The 9,967-nt window shown below is 40.1% G+C and overlaps 1 protein-coding gene across 1 annotated transcript in view; it reads right to left on the bottom strand.

Moving 5' to 3' along the window:
* LOC307002185 (uncharacterized protein) overlaps positions 1 to 9,408 on the bottom strand; it is a 445,540-nt gene extending 436,132 nt beyond the window's left edge. The window contains exon 1 of the mRNA XM_079619510.1: positions 7,685 to 9,408. The gene's annotated coding sequence lies outside the window, so the exon portion shown is untranslated. The remainder of the gene's footprint in view (positions 1 to 7,684) is intronic.
* Between the last annotated feature and the right edge of the window lie 559 nt (positions 9,409 to 9,967).

A 9,967-nucleotide genomic window follows, 5' to 3' on the forward strand; every position in this document is an offset into this window, starting at 1 on the left:
CCCCAGATGGGACTCGAACCCACAATCCCTGGCTTAGGAGGCCAGTGCCTTATCCATTAGGCCACTGGGGCTGTTAAAAACCTGTGCTCATGTTCCCCCATTACTTTGGCTTCAGTGACAACAACAGCATCAGCATTTACACAAGGCCAGCACACAAAGTAATCCGGATGAACGACTACTTCGACCGGGCGTCTGGGGCATGACTTGCATGCCCTACTCATTCTCCATCTCATTCAGGTGGCTTAATCAATGAGGCATTTGAACAGGGCATACACACACAAACACACAGATTTTCTAAACGAACAAGCGGGATGTGCAAGTTGCTCTTTATTTGCGATAAAACATGTACGTAAGTGAGGCAGCCTTAGCAGAGGATGGTTTCGATCCATCGACCTCTGGGTTATGGGCCCAGCACGCTTCCGCTGCGCCACTCTGCTTTCTAAAATAACCTTGCCATTCTCACAACCTTTCAAAAGGACTTGCGTTAGTCACATTTTAAATACTCTTGTCATAAATTAGATCAGGTAAAAAATACAGAATGTTATAGCATAGAGTTGAGGGAACTTTTCTTCAAGTAGGAACAGAGCATGTATTTAAGTAAAAAATGTTTAGCAGAGGATAGTTTCGATCCATCGACCTCTGGGTTATGGGCCCAGCACGCTTCCGCTGCGCCACTCTGCTCCAGATAATGAACTTGACATATCCTACTGTTTTCAAAAGGACTTGCGTTTAGGCACACTTGAAGTGATCTTCTGTTATCTATTAGACCATGTGAAAAATACACAGAGGGTTTTAGCACACAGCTGAGGCAACTTTTCTCCAAGTAGGAACCGAGCATGTACATAAGTAAAGCAGTCTTAGCAGAGGATGGTTTCGATCCATCGACCTCTGGGTTACGGGCCCAGCACGCTTCCGCTGCGCCACTCTGCTGTAATCCACCCCAGATGGGACTAGAAACCCACAATCCCTGGCTTAGGAGGCCAGTGCCTTATCCATTAGGCCACTGGGGCTGTTAAAAACCTGTGCTCATGTTCCCCCATTAATTTGGCTTCAGTGACAACAACAGCATCGGCATTTACACAAGGCCAGCACACAAAGTAATCCGGATGAACGACTACTTTGACCGGGCGTCTGGGGCATGACTCACATGCCCTACTCATTCAGGTGGCTTAATCAATGAGGCGTTTAAACAGGGCATACACACAGATTTTCTGAACGAACAAGCAGGATGTGCAAGTTGCTCTTTATTTGGGATAAAACATGTAAGCAAGTGAGGGAGCCTTAGCAGAGGATGGTTTCGATCCATCGACCTCTGGGTTATGGGCCCAGGACGCTTCCGCTGCGCCACTCTGCTCCCCATAGAAAGGCACCAATTCATAGAGGTTTTCAAAAGGACTTGTGTTTAGGCACACATGAAGTGACACATGGAGTACCTCTGTCATAAATGAGATCAAGTGAAAACAACAAAGGGTTTTAGCACAGATATTTGTGAGCTTTTCTTCAAGTAAGAAAAGAGTATGTTTATAAGATGTGGCTTGGTCAATGAGGCGTTTAAACAGGGCATACACACAAATTTTCTGAACGAACAAGCGGGATGTGCAAGTTGCTCTTTATTTGGGATAAAACATGTACGTAAGTGAGGCAGCCTTAGCAGAGGATGGTTTCGTTCCATCAACCTCTGGGTTATGGGCCCAGCACGCTTCCGCTGCGCCACTCTGCTCCCCATAGTGTTTAATATTTTAAAACCCGATGCAGCACAAACAAAACTTTTACCGGCATAAACCAGCATAAACAAACGAGACTATTTAGGGTGAATACTATTCTATTGAGTGACGTCCTCGTCTATAATTCAATGTCTGATATTTTAAAACCGTGTCAAAAGCTTTCTTTAGGTCTAAAAATATGGTCCCAACAACTCCTCCTTAATCTAATTTAGATTTCACATTCTCCAGGAAAAAGCTATTTGCTGTTTCCGTTAAATAATTATATCTAAAACCAAACTGCATAGGATGCAATCTGAAATGGCTTCTAGGTATTGATAAGCCTAGAACGCGTATCTGGTCATAAAAATGAACAGTCAACATTAATACAACAACGTTACATGACTTAAAAAGCAACATATCATACGGGGACAGAGGAGTGGTGAAATGCGGGTGCTGGGCTCGCCCAAATGTTTGATTTTTTTTAGGTGGGCCGGTTGGACGCAGATTCGGAAGGCTTCGAGCATCTATAATAATCAGGGTTTTTAATTAGGGGAAAAAGTAATAGATAGGCTTACATTTTGAGGCTGTCAGACTGGTAATGTACGTTAACCTATACGTAAAGCTTTCCGTTTTGTTGCTCCACCGATTTTTATCCATGTTGTTTGTTTGTCCTCAACTTCTATGTTTCCGTGGTAAGCTGACTCATTGTCCTTATCAGACACAGACAAAAAACTGATCATGATACTTTTTTGTGAGCAAATAAAATTAATTATTCTTAACACAAATACACACAAACACACACTCATTAATTAATTTAATTTTAATTTAATTTAATATAAAAAAATATATAAAAAAGGATGAGGCCACAGTTAGTGGGGTCTTGGAGGTCCCTAGAAGTTGGAGGCCCCCGGGCAAAACACACACAACAAATTCTTTGTAACTATAGTGTAGTACCTGTGTCAAATAATATTGTACTTGTTGCTAATATCAACCATAGGCCAGTAGGTTCGGCTATAGAGGTGTAAAGACAACACTAATTGAATTATAAAGTACAGTTTTATATTGAAATGCAAAAATAGAATAAAATGAAATGATAAATCAAACAGTTCACAGTCACAAGTTTTGTTCAGCATTGAATCCGTTATATGATATCTTTATAATCATTTAATTGTCTACTATTAAATAATATAATTCTCTGTTTATGAAATCTATATAAAAAGAGAGAGATGTCAGTCGCTTTCATTATCTTTCTCGCAGCTCATTATTCTACTAATGTGACACGCCCACTGAGCGCTATTCAAACGCAAATAGAGCATCACAGTCCCGCCCACAGCCGGTGCCGGAAGTAAAAATTCAATACAATTTCTCCATAGACATTTGGGGTATAAGCCATAAAAACGTAACCATACATGGTAGACTTAAAACCAGCAACTGCTGTACTAAGCGATTGTATATGCTCATATAAACGCCAAAAGTTCATGGGGCACTAACCTTGATTTGAGATAAATGCCTTTTATTCGCGATGTCTTGGATAAGTACTTCATTACCCACAATCCTAAACAATCCCACAATCCCACAGTGATGCATCTGATTGGTGGATGTCGTGTAAACCCCGCGAAGGTCCGGAGAGCGTTGCCATGGAAGCAGGATTCTACTCCAAATATTTTTATTGGTTTTCAATGACAATACAGAATAAGACATCATAAACGGTAAACAGTAAGATATTGTCCATTATTAACCCCTTACATGATCTCCCCCACCCAAAAAAAAATTAAAAAAAAAATAAAAGAATAATAAAAAAAAAAAAAAAAAAAAAAAAAAAAAAACACACACAAGGAAAAAGCATAATATGAATTGGCGGAGAGAAAAAAAAAAAAAAAAAAAAAAAAAAACTAATAATAATAATTATAATTAAATTCCCCCTACAAAGATCCTTCTAATAAACAAAAATTATGTACCATTGCCAGTTACAGGTGCACACGGTAACCCCTTAATGTAATTTAAAAAGGGATCCCAAGTCTTATAATAGGATTTAAGTGAGCCAGAGAGTGAGTATCTTAACTTTTCAAGTCCAATACAGTAGAAAATGTCCTGTATCCACCTGTCATGTGTTGGAGGAGAAACATGCCTCCACTTAAGAAGGATGGCCCGTCTGGCCAAGATTGTAGTAAAAGCAATGACTTTACGATCTCGGGGAGCCAAATCGGGCATAGGGGAGACCCCAAATAGGGCTATAATTGGATCTGGATCAATATTAGTGTTGAGAGCTTTTTTAAGCGTCTGAAATACATTAGACCAAAAGGTTACCAGCTGCGGGCAAGTCCAAAACATGTGCAGATGGTTGGCAGGTGAATGCCTACAACGGTTGCAGGCAGCACTCTTGTCTGGAAAAATTTTGGCCAATTTGGCATTGGTTAAATGTGCTCGGAATAGTATTTTACATTGTATTAAGCCATGTCTGGCACATATGGATGAGGAATGTACCTGCTTCAAGATGTTATGCCATAGATCCTCTGAAATAGTAACACCGAGGTCTTGCTCCCAGGTAACTTTGAGCGTGTCATCAAGGTCTGAATTAATAGAATTGATTAAATTATAAATGACTGAGATTAAATGCCTGTGGTTGGGATTTAAAGCAAGAAAGTGATCAATTTTTGTTTCGGGGGGACGATTGGGAAAGTGGGGGAACTGCTTCTGTATGAAGTGTCTGATTTGAAAGAACCGAAATAAGTGATGACTGGGTAGGTTATACTTTTTAGATAAGGAAGGAAAAGAGACAAATACTCCCTCCTCATAGAGGTCACTAACCTTAAGAAGACCATTAGAAGACCAGAGGCGAAATGCATGGTCTGAACTAGACGAGGGGATAAAGTAATTATTGAGGATGGGCATATTAGTGGAGCCTCTATGTAACCCGTAATGTTTCCTAAATTGGACCCAAATTTTAAGGGAGCTAGTGACTACTGGGTTATCTGAAACTCTGTTTACAACTAAGGGAAGCTGAGAACAGACAACCGAATAGAGAGAGCGTTTCATTGATGACGTTTCTGTATGCACCCAGGGAGGACTGTCAGAGTAGATATCTTTGTTCCAAAAAAGAAGCTTGTTGATGTTACAGGCCCAGTAATACTGCTGAAAGTTGGGAAGTGCAAGGCCTCCTTTAGCTTTAGGAAGTTGCAGAATCGATTTCTTAAGGCGAGCGGGTTTATTCCCCCATAGAAATGAACGCAAAAGACTGTCAAAGCCAGTAAAGAAAGATTTACTAATACAAATAGGTAAGTGTTGAAAGAGGTACATAAATTTGGGTAGAATAACCATTTTGACTAAGTTAGTGCGACCTACAAGGGATAAAGGGAGAGAGGCCCATCTACACATATCTAATTTGGACTTGTCTACAAGCGGTTGAAAATTTTTTGCAAATAGATTATTATATGAATTCGTAAAGCAGACCCCCAGGTATCTGAAACCATCAGGCGCAATCTTGAAGGGAAAGAGTGATTGTGGAAGTTCTTTTGCTTCAGAATTAACCAAAAAAACTTCACTTTTTTGTAAATTTATCTTGTAGCCAGATAGATGACTAAATTTGTCTAGGATATCCAAAACTGGGGGTAGAGAGGCAGCAGGGTTTGAGACATATAATAAAAGGTCGTCAGCATAAAGAGAGAGCTTGTGAACTAAACCATGGCGAGAAATTCCCTCAAAGCCATTGTGGCTACGGAGCCAGATAGCTAAAGGTTCTATGGCTAGATTAAAAATTAAGGGAGAAAGGGGGCATCCCTGTCGTGTCCCACGCTGAAGTGAGAAATAGGGTGATCGTACACCATTAGTATGTACAGATGCCATAGGGGAGGAGTAAAGAAGTCGGATCCAGGAGATAAAATTTGGATCAAACCCAAACTTTGCCAAAATAAAAAACAAGTAACCCCATTCCACCCTATCGAAGGCCTTCTCAGCATCCAGAGACACAATAATTTCAGGTAAGTCAGAAGGGCGGGAGGAGAGAATGTTGAGAAGCCTTCTAGTGTTAAAAAAAGAGTGTCTTTTGTTGTGGAAATTTATCAATATTCAAAAACCTGGATGAAGGAGACAAAGTCGATTCTCAAAAGTTTAAACAAAGTATTTTATTTCTTGCAAGAAATAGGCGTTCAACATACAGACAGTGTCTAAGTATGAGAAGGCCCATGGCATTCTCACGCAGAGAGCATCTGACATGAGAAGGCGAAGGCTAGTCCCTTTCGCCAAGGTTATATACCCTAACACACCCTGTGTAAAAAAATCCTTTGTTACCTTAAAGGGAGATGTCTTAGCTCATTATCTCATGTCCAACCCAAATTCTAACTGGTCTGAGCAACGTCATGTCTGCAAAAGTTTCCTGTTCTTAGCTGCTGCTCTTTTTCACACATCTTGTCTATCTTTAGTTCGATCAAAGCTGCGCACATATTTTTCACACTTGGAGTACAAAAAGTTATTTGGAGTACACATATTGTCAGCCCTTACATGACCCAGTGAACATTTTGTTCCTTCAAGCTTGTTCTAACTTATACATTTATAAAAAACTTAGTTTTATATCTTTAATAATGTGCTTTTGATTATATTCTTTTAAATGCTTATGAGTAAAAATTAATCTTCATCGTTAATAAAAGTTGTACCCATCTAAAAGTAAAATTTCCATTACAATCCACCCCATGTTCATTCAAAGAACATACACACAATTTATAATTTACTTTTCCATAATCATAGTAATTTACAACAGGTACATTTTTCCATGGTTACTTAATTTTCTAGTCAAACTCATGTTCGCTCTTGTTCTCATAATCCTCATCATCATCAGCCACTGACACATTAACTTCACCTCTGGTACCCTACGTATCATTGTTGTATTCCCCTGGATTCATTCTCACCATTGTGGTAGTCACTGTCTTAGCAGTGATTCTAGAAATATAATTCATTAATCATGGAATCGTCAAAAGAAAAATCAAAATCAAACATCCGATTGGCATAATGGTACTTATTAACAATTTCGTCCACCCCTGCAGGCCCAAGAACCAATTATCTAGTGAAAATTACATTTCATCTGGAGTGGCTATGGCCATTTTCATGTGTTCTATTATGTCTGATACATTTTGATAGACGTCAGTCAAATTAAAACAACAAGAGGTTCCTAACATTTTGCATATTTTCGAATAAACCTCCGTTCCTACATCTAAAAGTCCTGGATAATAGCACCCCATCCATTTCTTAGGAAAGGGTGTGGAAAGTGGTTTGACCACAGACTCATACTGTTCAAGCTGTTGTCTCTCGGAGGTCATCGTCGTCACCTGGACATGTGATATTTGTACCATTAGATGTTATGCATTTGTTATTATTCATTAATATCGTAGTTTTAGAGTGTGCTGTACCAGCCATTATTGCCCCTTGTTGGGTCCCTAATTTACATAGACATACGTCGCCTAATTGCGGTTTCACTGCCCATACCCTGTCAAAGTCTCTAGTACTGTGTTCTGATGGGTTCTGACATTTGACTTTCTTTGGAGATATTGATTTGATTTCTACAGAATTTTTCACATTCAGTAATTTCTACATTGCACATGGAATTAACCCTATTAATTCTCCTAAATCTGCTGATCTTAATGGATGGACCCTCCAGGTCCTGCTGCTGAAATACGATCCCATATTATGCTTATCTTACTCCCTTTACCTTTTGTCATTTTCACCTCTATGCTATCATCTCGTGATAGCTTACAGCCACACCAATTAAGAGGATAAGTTTTAGTGACTTATTGCCACACATTACAACCTTGTCAGGCGAGAAAATGTTCTTGTTTGAACGATATCAGTCCCGTTTCTCTATGTATTTTTGGTCTCAGGGCAGGTCTAGTTGATATGATCAGACAGGTTATTTCAATGCCCACGCCGTTAAAGTTCCACAAAGTCCTTGATACAGTTCTGACCACTCCTGAAATTGCAGAATCGTCTCTTACTATTGACTCGTCTGCTCTCCAGTGACGGTGGTTTTCAAATTGGTAACCTACGGGATGACACGTCTCTGGTTAGTCTGATCTCTGTTTGGCACTCGTTAGCTTTGAGTGGGATTCTTCTTCCGTTGCAGCTACCGCATGAGCTAGATCCTCGACTTTCACCGCATTGTGAGTTGTCAGCAAAACCTGGAATGGCCCCTGCCACCTTTTCGCCTTCCAATGCTTTCGTCTCAGATCCTTTATCAACACGAACTCTCCTCGGATGCTGTGCAGGGCCGTCTCAGCTGGCTCTGGAACTGCTGCCTGGACCTGTTTTGAGATATTACAGAACACCTTATCCAGCTCAACACAATATTGCAACATGTAATTTTCACAAAGAGTGGTGTCAGGCAATGTTTGAGGATTTTGTGCCTCCCAGTCCATCTTTCTCACTCTCATGTTAGCTCCTCCTGATTCCGGATGTACCCAGGAATGTTTCAAACTGAAATTGCACTGTTTACAAAATGTGAACCATTGTCACTTAATAATTTTTCAGGATTTGAAATTCCCATGGTGGGACAATTTCTTGTAGGAATAGTTTTGCCACCCCTTTTGCATCTGCCTTTGTTGTTGGCATGGCTTCTACCCATTCTGAAAACATGTCGACTGCCACTATGCAGTATCTCTTTTTGTCAGATTTTGATAATTCAATATAATCGAACATTACATTTGAGAATGGTCTCTGCGGCCTGGGATGCCCCCCTGTCTCATTGCCTGACCCCTGCCCACATTGTTAGTACCACAAATCAAACATCCGCTGCAAAAATCTGCTGCCACTGTGGAAAAACTTTGGTAAATCAGTTATTTTGCATAATAGTAAACATCTCCATTTTGATGCGCGATCCAATCCATGCATCGGTTTAGCATATGCCTGAAAGAAATGAGAAGGTAAACATGGTTTGTTATTTATTGGCTGGGGCCCCATTGTCCATTTTTATATTCACGGCCTGCCTTCTTCCATTTCTCTTTATCATAGGCAGAAGCGTGTTGTTGCATCGCTTCTGTCACCTAGTTCCTCATTCAGCCGTATTGCTATGGTTATCTGAACAGGAAGTCGAGCTACAGCCTTCGCTGCTAAACTCTGACACCCTGTTTTCCTTAGAAACGTCATCAATACCCGAAGTATGAGCCTGGCACTTACAAACTGCCACTTCCTTTTTAGTGGATACTGCATTTTCTTTTGCCTATTTTCAGATTTAGGCTTTATTTGAATCGGCTCACAATCTGCAATCAGACCTACATCATTTTTTATCAGTAGCCCATAAACATTTTGGAAACTCTCTCCAGCCCGTCTGTTATGACAGGGAGTTGTGTTAAACTCAGTCTGTTTAGTTTCACTTCCTCATCCAACACTGTGACTGCTCTCAAACTCTCAGTGTTTCATGACATGGCTATTTGGTGCCTTCACTTTGGCAGATCATTCTTTTTTGATCTATTATGACCCAGTCGGTCAGTTCATGGCACCTGGCCATGAAGGGACCCGCGTCACGCCATTCAGCCTTCACTGGTTTGGCCAGTGATATGAGGCTTGTGCATTTTCCATGTCATAAAACACTGTCTGTTTGTCAGTCAATTTCACATTCAAAACACACCATTGGTCAGTCCCATACACATAGTCAGTCGTCACAATTTCTATGTCAACATTAAATCATCGCTGCGCATAGTCATCATCAGGATCAGTGCTGACATTCGAAGTGCAATGTAAATCTCTCATAAATTCAGAAGATGGCAACACACTCTGCCTTTGTGGTCAGACATGTGTCAGAAATTTGCCATTCATATACAAACAGAGTTGCTTCCTCTGTGCCTTCAGTTTCATGCGTCATTCTCATGTCAGCAGTCAAGCCCTGATCATCACAGTGAACAAAAAAAACCCAACTTACAACGTAAATCCCTTCGCATTAAATTCACTGGACATGACTTAAATCATTTAAAAACAATGCACATTATTATTTTATTTTTCCCCTTCAATTGAAACCTTAAGTGCTTTCGAATATTGTTCTATGACCACATGACCAGTTGCACTTCTGGAAGAAGTCGTCTTCCCAGATAGTGGAACTGGTTTTTCAAACTTTGTCGCTTTAATTACAAAATTGGAAGCTCCCGTGTCAAGCAGAAATTATAAAGATACGTCATTAACAGTCATTTCTATCAAGGGTAAAGAAATATGAGTCTTATAGAAAACCCTAGCAAGCAAGTCTTCATTGCATAGAGCAGAATCAGAAAATAAAGGTAAATTATACTCAT

This window comes from Phoxinus phoxinus (assembly GCF_949152265.1).
Source record: "Phoxinus phoxinus genome assembly, chromosome: 7".
Lineage (NCBI taxonomy): Eukaryota > Metazoa > Chordata > Actinopteri > Cypriniformes > Leuciscidae > Phoxinus > Phoxinus phoxinus.